This window comes from Lissotriton helveticus, chromosome 3_1 (genome assembly GCF_964261635.1).
Source record: "Lissotriton helveticus chromosome 3_1, aLisHel1.1, whole genome shotgun sequence".
NCBI classification, from domain to species: Eukaryota; Metazoa; Chordata; class Amphibia; order Caudata; family Salamandridae; genus Lissotriton; species Lissotriton helveticus.
Window position 1 is genome coordinate 667,993,095 of NC_136061.1, and position 12,030 is coordinate 668,005,124.

Consider the following 12,030-nt stretch of genomic DNA (forward strand, 5'->3'; position numbering starts at 1 on the left):
CATGCAAGGGCCAATATGAGTTCATTTAACCCTGGTTTTCCCCACCCACTCAGAAAACCAGTGCATCCATGCTATTCCCTATTGAAGTCAGGTGAAGCGTTACGGGCCAAAAGGGGAGATGCCCTTTCTAATTTGCCTAACTTGGGCCCTCAAAATATAATCTGAATACTGGTCGTCTGGTGACATTTACAATATTTTAAAGGGTGTTTGTGGGTATTTAATGAGGCAAAGCGAGCCTCCTCGTCAGTGGTGTAGCAAAGCTACTGTGAACTTTAACACAAGCAAAGAAATGCCCCCTCGCCTCCGGTTTGGGTAGCAAAAAGGCACTAGAAATTGTGGTTCAGTGTGCCCCTCAAACCCGTGGGCCCGGTACCACTACACCTGGTGCACTAATGATAGCTACGTCCCATCCCTTTGTTGAATTTCCAGATGACCAGTTGTAAATGGTTTCTACAGAATCTGATTGGAAATGTGTTTTTTTTCTTCTAATAAGCTAACTTCTATGAAGAATAAACCAGTTGTACTTTGGTGTCTATTAAATTTCAGTGACTTCAGCTGATAATCAGCTTGGCTTTGTTCACTGGACGCATTCAGTCCAATGTCCAGAAACCATTTATTGTACGACTACATTGTACAGAGTCCATTCATACCTGGTCAGCTGATGTTTTCCACAAGGGTACTTATAACATCAAATTAACTGCAATCGATATTAAAATAGTTAGTTTAAATACATGCATTATCTGTCTTGGAAAGACCCCTTCCAAAAGGTGACAGGGTGAGATAAGAGTGCACGTATTAGGTTCTACAGTGCAAGGCCGCCATCATCTATATTATACAATGAAAGTGCCACAGCATGGCCACACCAGGAGGGTGCTGGGGCATTTGGACTTCTCAGCCTGGCTTTTCTACCATACTAAGACTACAAGCAAGTGTATTTGTTAGCATGAAGTGCAATGGTGATTTTGAATGGAAGTCTGACCATCCACCTTATTTGAAACTCTAGGGCTGTGAAATCGTATGACCTCGCTGCTGCACACTTTGTGAAGTTTTTTGAGAATCTTGGCAAATTTTCGGGAAGTTTCAGTATATTATTGCAAATGCAAGAGAAAGGTTCTGTAAAAACGTGTTTGTTGGGAACAAACCCCAGCACTTGAACGTTTTGAAACTTATTTTTCAGCAGAATAAATTAAGCATATTTTTCCACTGAAGAAGTTTTATTTTTGTGGGTCAAAATTTTCAGTGGTGTGATTTGAAAAGAGTTCAAAACTTGCAACTTCATTCAGTGATGCTTGTAATAAGCCCCTCGGTTTTTACTTAATTCCAGGCCTATAGATAATTGCTAAATATGATTATAGTTGAAGGGGCTGAGTTCCATATTTTAGATATTCGTAAAGAACATCTGCTGATGCAGGGTTTTCTGACTAAAGATTTGTGGCAAAGCCATTCTGAATCAAGAACATCTTCTAACAATAGATTTAGAGTTTAGACTGAAAGAAGCGTGGTCCTGCACCACATGACAAACAAGCAATGGCATAGCCAATAGGTCACGCCTTTGGGACCTTATAAGTATTTAGTTATGCAGCACAATATCCTTGGTGCAACAACATCAACTGTTGCATGGGTAAACACTTATATGGTCCAAAAGGTGAGACCTATTGGCTATGCCAATGCTTGTTCTGAGAGGTCTCTGGGACATCAAAGACCTCGTGCTTCAGCTCATTGTAAACTGTGCTCTCCAAGTTACATGAGCCTGCCAGGTCATCGCAAAGGAATCAAGTGCGATGCTTCATTTGAGCCCTGCTCGCCCTATCTACATTGCGGCTGCCTCTTCGTCTGCTCCTCTTTCAGTGCCAGGTAGGAGCGCCGTAGACTGTTGGCTCTCACTGCAAACACCGCTGGGAATCCCGAGCAGCGTAGGGGCCTGCCCAGATGCCCAGCAACCTTAAGTGCTAGGCATGCACTTGCTAAAGAACTGTTACTCCTCACAGTGTCATGCCCCAGGCCCACCTGCCCCCGTGCATCGCACAGCAGCGGTGTTCCCATTTTTCAAAGCGGCCCGTGCACGAGGCACGCCGACATTGCCATAACTGGCCATCAACCCACGTCATCACGGCAGCCATGCTCTACCTCCAGCACTGTGAGCCCTGTGTTCAAGACTCACAGACGCCTGGAGAGGCCGGCTACAACTCAGATGCTGTGCCTGCAGCATGCTGGTGGTCTGCACTCATCCACAGGTGCAGCTGGGGGAATGCAGCCCCCAGGGGAAGTGAGGTCGGCAGACCAGTCTTCCCCTGGGGTGTTCGCGCGAGATAGGGACAGGGTGTTTGGGCAGTGTAGGGGTGGGCTTAGGGGTGGGGTCTTAGGCAAAGTTTTATAAGGGGGCAGGAGAGGAAGTTTTTCCTCTTCCTGTCCACAGCGCCTTACAAAAAGTTGTGAGCGGAGTTTATTTAGGGAGTGCAGGGATAGGTAGTGGGTCTGCCCAGTTTGCCGACTGGGGCGGGAGTGCTCCCCTGGTGTCCCAGTGGGCTGTGTAACAAGGGTAGTTGTTTGCCTGCGGCGAAGGAGCCCCGGCGGCAAGAGTGAAGTCCTCGTTAGCGGTACACCGGAGGACGCGTAATGGGCGAACCGGATGCGGCGTCTGTTCGCGCCGCATTGATTGTACTGGGCCGGGAGAACAGATCTCCTGCGGCCCGGCGTACTGGATCAGGCGTGGGTCGGGATGACCCACACACCTATATCCGCTTCTGCTGGTGTGGCCGCGGCGGTGGTGGCATGCCAAGATGAGCCACCACCGCCCAGAACAGGTACGGCAGGACAGGGCGGGGCAAAAAGCAGGCAGAGGGGAGCAAGCACGGGGGCAGGCGTCAGAGCCTCCCCACGCGTCTGCACACTGTCGCGGCCAAGCTGCAGTGGCCGGCTGATGGGGGGGCGGGGCTGCTATATGCACCTTGGAGCATTGGGGGCAGTGGCTGGGGGAGTGGTGCCTGGGGGGTTGCAGGCCCCGGTAGCAGTGGTGCAGGGACCGGGGGCGTGTCAGGTGGCTCCAGTGAGGACAGTGGGGGGGAGGAGAGTGCGCCAGAGGAGCCTGCAGCTGAGGATTTTGTCCTTGAGCTGTCAGGGAGTGAGTCACCTGGGGGGAGGATGGGGGCTGGTGGGAGCAACCTGTGTACTTGTCAGGTAAGGGAAAAGGGGGAGCATGACACGTGGGGGCAAGAGGAAAGGGCCTTTGAAAGTTGTCACTCCACAGGGCTCTTCGGAGATGGCAGGAGGCTGTGCCCCTGCCCCTCTCGGGTATGGGGGCAAGACCCAGTTGCGGTAGGCCAAGGGGTGTGGTTAGACAGGTGGGACGTCATGTCCCTTGAAGAAAGGATACGCGACCAGCGTCGCATTCTTGTGGAAACGGAGATGAGATGGCTGGTATTGTGCACAGCTAGGGAGGCAAGTAGTGGGAGCGCGCTTGAGGAGAGTGGGCACCCGGCACACTTGCTTGATGAGGACAGTCGATAGGGCACTCTGGGTCACGAGGCAAGTGGGTTTGGGCAGATGAGGCAGGGACTGCCTTGAAGTTGAAGAGACCTGGTGGCCCTGTCGCCTCCTCAGGCTTAGACGGTCTGGGGGGGGGGTGCAAGCCAGTGGTGGAGGCTGGCAGAGGGAAGGGTGGGCCAGCGGGGCGCAAGACAGCCTCCAAACGCTGGGGCAAAGCAGCAGGGGGGTCCGCGACGGCCTGCCCTCCACTGAGGGAGCGGGCATCAGCGGCGCCGGATTGCGAGTTTGTGCCTGGTATGAAAGGGAAAGGTGCGAAAAGGGTGGTGAGGGAAGTGCAGAGAGCGCCTGTGGAGGTGGTGGATGAGGAGCAATTGGACTATGATGCGAACAGTGAGGAGTTGGAAGAAGGGGAGGTGCATGATGGACTGGATGGGGTGAGGGACAAGGCGGCAACAGGGAGGCTTGGTGTTTTACAGGCACCACAGGCCAGCACCAGTGGGACCAGAAAGGTGAGTCAGAAGACGGCGGACGCCAGAGGAAAAGACCGGGAGGTGCCCATGAAACTATCAGGTGAGGGTGCCTGGTTGGATGCTTGGTATGACGGTCCCAAAGGGGGCGAAAAAAGGCCTGCTGGTCGGTGGGTGTTGGGGATGGGTCAGTGAGGGGCGCAGGGGCGCTGGCCAAAGTGACGGGGGTGACGACAGGGGGGGGAGTGAGCATTTGGTGGGAGCAAGTGTTCAGACTGACAAGACCGAGGAACAAGGTGGGAATGATGAAGTGGGGGACAAACATCGCAGTAAATTGCCCTACATGGTGTTGGCAGTGCTGCTGGGGTCCCATTTATCTGAGAAGATGAGGTCTAGAATATGGAAACATGAATACGTTGACGTCTTCAAGCTGTTACACAGGGAGACACAGGCCAAAGAGGGTTCTAAGGAGGAGGAATGGGAGTTGACTAAGCAGCCGAGGGTGCTGGCAAATATGGAAAATTGGACGTGGGTGTTTCTGATCTACGCAAATATATATTGTGAGATGCATCTGGATAGGGTTATAGCTTTACTTAAATATGTGGACATTATCAGGAAAGCCCAGATGCATTCTGGTGGGTTTGCGTGGCTTAGTTATGACAAGGAGTTCAGGGCTAGGATTAGCGTCAACCCTGATAAGCCTAGGGGAAGGTGGACAAAGAACTCTGGGTGCAGTGGATGTCCCCCACACAGTCGGAGGCATCTACACACATGGCCAGCGGCCTCCCGGTTTTGTATTGGCCGTTTCAGGTGCGTCCCACCCAGTCTAAGGTGGGAGAGCAGGGAGGGTCCACTGGATCAGGAAGTCTGAACACTCACACTGGGACCCCGGGTCAGTCGCCCAAGCCCGCAGCGGCTAACACAGGGGCCTGCTGGAATTTTAATAAAGGTTTCTGCATGCGACACCCCTACAAATTCAAGCACAAGTGTTCCAAGTGTGGTGGACGCCACCCTGTCACGCAGTGTTTTACTCTGAACACACCTTCCGAGCAACGGCAGATTACTAAGGGACGGGGGCAGGCTGAGCCAAAGGGCCCCTACACCGGTTGATGTGGAGGCCATGGGTCCATGGCTCTCTAGGTACCCTGATAGAGAGGCGGCTTTGAAGATCTATTGGGGGTTTACGGAGGGATTTCATGTGGGATATGAGGGTCCCTAGGAGCAGAGATGGGCGGAGAACTTGAAGTCAGTGAAGGAATTGCCTTGTGTGGTGGCAGCTAAATAACAGAAGGAGGTGTTGGAAGGCAGGATTGTGGGCCCGTTTGAAACTTGGCCAGTCCCTGATCTCATTATCTCACCTTTGGGGGTGGTGCCCAAGAAAGAGCAAGGGGAGTTTCGGCTGATTCATCATTTGTCCTGGCCGGAGGGTAGATCAGTGAATGATTTCATTGCGGAGGAGGATTCCAGGGTGTTGTATGCTTCAGTTGATGACTCCATCGGTTTGGTGTGGGTGTGTGGTCGGGGGGCTGAATTGGCAAAATGTGACATTAAATCTGCCTTTCGCCTCCTTCCCATTCACCCGGCGGATTTTTTCCTGCTGGGGATGCAGTTTGACGGGCCATTTTTGTTGACAAGGTTTTGCCTATGGGGTGTGCTATTTCCTGCACTTTTGTAGAGACGTTCAGTTCATTTCTGACAGGAGTTCGCATCGGCTGGTGTCTCACTATCTAGATGATTTTCTGTTTGTCGGGAGAGCGCGGACAGGGGATTGCGAGGAGGCCCTTAACCAGTTTCAAGGTATGGCCTGAGATTTCGGGGTTCATTTGGCACCTGAGAAGACGGCTGGGCCCAGCTGTTGTTTGACATTTCTAGGTATTGAACTGGACTCTGTGGCCTGGTCGGCAGGATTACCGGAACAGAAGGTGAGGGAAATGCAGGCCTTTCTACTGCATGTGATTGGGGAGAGGAAAATTGATCTGCGGGCGGTGCAGTAGCTCCTGGAGTTGTTGAACTTTGCGTGTAGGGTTGTGCGGGCTGGGAGGACTTTCTGCAGACGCCTCGGCATGGCCATGTCTGGGGCGGTGCTCCCTCATCACAGATTCAGGATTTATGGGGTCTGGTCCGATTTGCGGGTGTGGCAGAGTTTCTTGTCTGACTTCAATGGTGTGTCACTGGACTTCGTGGACGATAAGATGGTATGGCATGTGCAGCTTTTTTCTGATGCTGGTTTTGGGATTTTCTGGGATGGGAAGTGGTGTGCAGAACAGTGGCCAGTACATTGGGTGAGGCAGGGAAGGAGCATTGCTTTTCTAGAATTTTTCCCATTGCTTGTTGCACTGGAAGTGTGGGGTCCGGAGTTTCAGAACAGGTCGGTCTTGTTTCATGTCGACAACAGGACAGTAGTGGACTTGGTGAACAATCATAAAGCGAGGGACCCATGGGTGCTGCACTTATTGTGAAGTTTTATGCTGCTATGTTTGCGTTTTAATGTGCTGTTTCGCGTGCAACATGCTCCAGGTGCAAGCAATGACATTGAGGATGCATTGTCTCATTCGCATTGGCAGCGTTTCAGAAGGCTGGCGCCGGGAGCGGAAGTTAGCAAGACCAAGGTGCCGGAGGGTATCTGGGCCCGGGGGGAGTGAGAGTAGTGGGGCTGGTTGAAAAGTCCATAGCTGACTGCACAAGGCGTTCTTACAGGTTGGTGTGGGCTGAGTTTGGCGCTTTTCTTGGTTGGACCAGTGAGACATGGCGTATGTCCAGATAAGGCTGTGAACAGGGAATTATTCAATTCGTTTTGGACTGCATTGCTAGAGGATTGTCGCAAACTACGATTGCAGGGAAGCTGGCGGGGATCTCGTTTTATAGCTTGTTGTATTTAGGTTTTGATCAGGTCAAAAGCGAGTTATTGTGTAGAATGTTGAAAGGTTGGGGTCGGGAGAGAGGGAAGGGTGGGGGGAGGAGCTTAGAGAAGCAATTACTTTTGAATTGTTGCAAATCTTGTTGGCCGAGTTGCCGCAGTGTTGTTACGATGACTACGAGGTGGCCTTGTTCCGTTTGTGCATGATTTGGTTGTTTTTTGGGGCTTTCCGGTGTCAGAGTAGGTGGGGACAAGGTGCAAAGCCGGCAGAGTGTTTGAGGCTGTGCAGCTGGATGAGGCACGTTTCGGTATTTAGTTGGGGCATTCTAAAACGGACCAGTTGGGGAGGGGCAAGTGGGTGTGGTTGTGTAAGAGTGGTTGTGCAGGGGCGTGCCCGGTGCAGGAGTGGAGAGAGTTTTGTCAAAAGCCACAAAAATCAGCGGGGGAAATTTTCTGTCATGCCTCTCAGAAGCGGGTGATAGCTTTTCAGCTGCTTGTGGTATTGCGGAAGGCACTGAGGCGCACGGGCAGGGACCCTGCTAGGTATGGGACACACTCATTTCTGATTGGCGCGGCGATGGCGGTAGCAAGGCTGGGGTGGTCCTGGGACAAGATCAGGCAGATTGGGCGTTGGAGGTCTCGCTGCTGTGAACGCTATGTGCGCAGATGAAGGCGGGCGCGGCTGGTTGGGTAGGCGTTAGGGTGGCTGGAGCGGTGGTGGTTTTGTTCAGATTGTGCTAATCTCTTTTTTCTTTCGTAGGTTGCGTTGGGGGTCTGGGAGCCAAGACGGTTACCTGGATTGTCAGACACTCTTTTGATCACTGGGCATCAAAATATGCGGACAGGCAGGTGTACCGCCGTAGCCTGGGCCTGTGAATCAGCCACCACAAGGTACATTGGTGGGGTAAGAGCGGGATGCCCTGGGGAGCCTTGTTGCCCTGGCTGACGAAAACGACGGCTCAGAGGGGCTGCCCGGACATGCTCGTTATCCACTTAGGGGAGAATGACTTGCCGAGGCAATCGGGAGTGTCCCTGCTACATCTGATGCAACGGGATTTGGAGGACATGAGGAGCAATCTGGCTGGCGCCTGTATTGTTTGGACTGAATTTGTACTGCGACGAATTTGGCGGGGGGCACTGAAGCCTGCAGCTGTTGAAAAGGCGAGGCGAAAGTTGAATTGGGCTATAAGAGTCTTTTGTGGCAACAATGGAATCAAAGTAATTGCCCATGTAGAGCTGTGGCTCAAGGAGCCTCTACTCTTTCGAGATGATGGTGTGCACCTTTCGCACATGGGTAACGCATATTATATGATGGAGATGAGGGATGTCATCAGTAAGTTATGGAACGAGTCCATCTGGTGCCGACGGATTTTAGGGTGAAAAGTGCACTTGAGCTGGGGTGGGGCAGGTAACCGCCCTCTGGGGGTTTCCTGGTTGGCAGTACTTGGGAGGGGTGGGGAGTCGATGACGGGCATACTCAACCTTCCGGGGAGAGGGATACATGCACAGGATAGGGGTGCAGCAGGCAGGAGTGCGATGGCTGGAGATGCTGGAAGAGTTTGAAAGAGAAGTGAGGAAGCGAATGGTATAAGTGAAGAGGTCGCGGGGTGAATTGGGAGTGAGTAACTGGAGTGTGGGAGTGGATGATGGATGAAAGACATGAGGTTGGGGTTTTTTAATTGTTTATTGGTGTTATGTTTAAATTTGGTTGTTCAATCTTGTCCTAATAAATGGCCTTATATGCTAGCTAACAGCGTGGAGTGGTTATTGCGCGATGCGGCCCCCAGGGGAGTGAGGTCGGCAGACCAGTCTCCCCCTGACGTGTTCATGCAAGATAGGGACAGGGTGTTTAGGCAGTGTAGGGTTGGGCTTAGGGGTGGGGTCTTAGGCAAAGTTTTATAAGGGGGCAGGAGAGGATGTTCTTCCTCTTCCTGTCCCCAGCGCCTCAAGGAAAGGGTTAGGAAAAGTTTTGATCACCCTTCCACCCTACTTGTTTTTTAGGAGTGGAAAAGGGTATTGTCTTTGAATAGCGTGCAAATTTAGGTCGGGAGGGGTGGGGAGTCCATGACGGGCATACTCACCCTTCTGGGGAGGGGGATACAGGTGCAGGATGGGGGTGCGGCAGGCAGGAGTGTGATGGCTGGAGATGCTGGAAGAGGTTGAAAGAGAAGTGAGGAAGCGAATTGACAGCCAGCGCACTACACGCAGCGCTTCTACTCGCAGCGCGACCTTGATTGCTGCTCTTTTGAGCTTTTAAATCCCCGTTTTTGGTATTTGCGTAACATTTATTTTAAATTGTTTCCCCTGTTCTTAACTAAGCCGGCCACGCATACCTGCATTTTTGTCCTCCTACACGCACTCTAATTGGTAGAACCACCGCTCTTTGCGGGTCCCTCGCCCACGTTTCCTCGGCGGCCATCTTTGTTTGGGGAAGAGGGTGCACGCGCTAGTCCTCTCTCTAGGAGGCGACCAGGGCATAAATTCAGGCAAACCAGGTCAGTTCGCTCTTGACAGCCAGCGCACTACACGCAGCGCTTCTACTCGCAGCGCGACCTTGATTGCTGCTCTTTTGAGCTTTTAAATCCCCGTTTTTGGTATTTGCGTAACATTTATTTTAAATTGTTTCCCCTGTTCTTAACTAAGCCGGCCACGCATACCTGCATTTTTGTCCTCCTACACGCACTCTAATTGGTAGAACCACCGCTCTTTGCGGGTCCCTCGCCCACGTTTCCTCGGCGGCCATCTTTGTTTGGGGAAGAGGGTGCACGCGCTAGTCCTCTCTCTAGGAGGCGACCAGGGCATAAATTCAGGCAAACCAGGTCAGTTCGCTCTTGACAGCCAGCGCACTACACGCAGCGCTTCTACTCGCAGCGCGACCTTGATTGCTGCTCTTTTGAGCTTTTAAATCCCCGTTTTTGGTATTTGCGTAAAATTTATTTTAAATTGTTTCCCCTGTTCTTAACTAAGCCGGCCACGCATACCTGCATTTTTGTCCTCCTACACGCACTCTAATTGGTAGAACCACCGCTCTTTGCGGGTCCCTCGCCCACGTTTCCTCGGCGGCCATCTTTGTTTGGGGAAGAGGGTGCACGCGCTAGTCCTCTCTCTAGGAGGCGACCAGGGCATAAATTCAGGCAAACCAGGTCAGTTCGCTCTTGACAGCCAGCGCACTACACGCAGCGCTTCTACTCGCAGCGCGACCTTGATTGCTGCTCTTTTGAGCTTTTAAATCCCCGTTTTTGGTATTTGCGTAAAATTTATTTTAAATTGTTTCCCCTGTTCTTAACTAAGCCGGCCACGCATACCTGCATTTTTGTCCTCCTACACGCACTCTAATTGGTAGAACCACCGCTCTTTGCGGGTCCCTCGCCCACGTTTCCTCGGCGGCCATCTTTGTTTGGGGAAGAGGGTGCACGCGCTAGTCCTCTCTCTAGGAGGCGACCAGGGCATAAATTCAGGCAAACCAGGTCAGTTCGCTCTTGACAGCCAGCGCACTACACGCAGCGCTTCTACTCGCAGCGCGACCTTGATTGCTGCTCTTTTGAGCTTTTAAATCCCCGTTTTTGGTATTTGCGTAAAATTTATTTTAAATTGTTTCCCCTGTTCTTAACTAAGCCGGCCACGCATACCTGCATTTTTGTCCTCCTACACGCACTCTAATTGGTAGAACCACCGCTCTTTGCGGGTCCCACGTTTCCTCGGCGGCCATCTTTGTTTGGGGAAGAGGGTGCACGCGCTAGTCCTCTCTCTAGGAGGCGACCAGGGCATAAATTCAGGCAAACCAGGTCAGTTCGCTCTTGACAGCCAGCGCACTACACGCAGCGCTTCTACTCGCAGCGCGACCTTGATTGCTGCTCTTTTGAGCTTTTAAATCCCCGTTTTTGGTATTTGCGTAAAATGTATTTTAAATTGTTTCCCCTGTTCTTAACTAAGCCGGCCACGCATACCTGCATTTTTGTCCTCCTACACGCACTCTAATTGGTAGAACCACCGCTCTTTGCGGGTCCCTCGCCCACGTTTCCTCGGCGGCCATCTTTGTTTGGGGAAGAGGGTGCATGCGCTAGTCCTCTCTCTAGGAGGCGACCAGGGCATAAATACAGCCATGACCACGCGCTGCGGGGACGCGCAGCGGCGATGCCGGAATATCGCCGGAGTTTCGCCAGAGTCAAGCCCGTCTGTGCCCGTCCGGGCCCAGACGGGCCCAGGGCATGTTACTCTGCGCAATCCATCTAGATCTCTGGCCCCCTCCTACAGGTATTCGCGGGACTCTCTGCTTTCGCTGCGCGCGCCTAAACATCCTAGTTGCCGCTACCATTGGGTTGAGGGTACTGCATTTAAACACTGTTTTGGGTGTCGCCCGTCTAATAGTTGTGTGAACTTAAAATCACTCACTATGGCTCTGCTTAATTGCAGATCACTGCCTTGTCACGTTATGGAAATACACTCCCTCCTTTTGGACCACAGTCTGGATGCCTTGTTCCTGACGGAAACGTGGTTGACCACGTGCTCTGGTCCCGATATTGTCAACGCCCTCCCGCCGGGATACCTTTTATTTTCCATCTGGATAGACCGGATGGGAGAGGGGGTGGAGTGGCCATTGTGTATAGAGACACATTCGTGTGCAAGGCAGTAGATTGCGGCATTATCAACTCTGAAAGCTGCCAATTTTCCCTTTGCATATCCTCTACCGTTTCCATCTCCGGCCTCCTTGTGTACCGGCCTCCCGCTACGCTGGGGAATTTTGTAGACTCTCTTATTGAGGCTGTTATTCCACTGGCTGCTGCCTCGTGCAATTTTGTTCTTCTTGGGGACTTTAACCTTCATTTTGATGACCCCAATGATGTAGTAGCAAGAGATTTACTAAGCTCGCTTGGTGCACTGGACCTACACCTTGCTAATGTGGGAGCTACTCATAATAGAGGTCATCAGCTTGATGCGGTTCTTGCCAATTCTGCTAATCTGCAAGCTCTCCAGATGTTGGCTCTCCCCTGGACGGATCACCATCTCATTCCGTTTAGCTGGCTGCTGGGGAACCGGAGAGACCCCGCACCTAGACAACATACTGTAGAACGACTCTGGTCGAAGCTGCCGGTGGACAGTTGGGTGGAAGAGCTAGCTATATCTTGTCCTCATCCTGTAGATGACCCTAATATCGCTGATCAGCACTTGGGCGATTGGCTCACTAACTCTCTCGACCTACTGATTCCTAATAAAAGGAGG

At 52.1% G+C, this 12,030-nt stretch overlaps 1 protein-coding gene and 1 pseudogene across 2 annotated transcripts in view; one reads left to right on the forward strand and one right to left on the reverse strand.

Annotated features, from left to right (window-relative positions):
• Nucleotides 1-12,030, reverse strand: part of NT5C1A (5'-nucleotidase, cytosolic IA) — a 201,407-nt gene that overhangs the window by 87,147 nt on the left and 102,230 nt on the right. The gene's annotated exons all lie outside the window — the stretch shown is intronic.
• On the forward strand, nucleotides 3,783-8,190 carry LOC144825296 (uncharacterized; annotated as a pseudogene).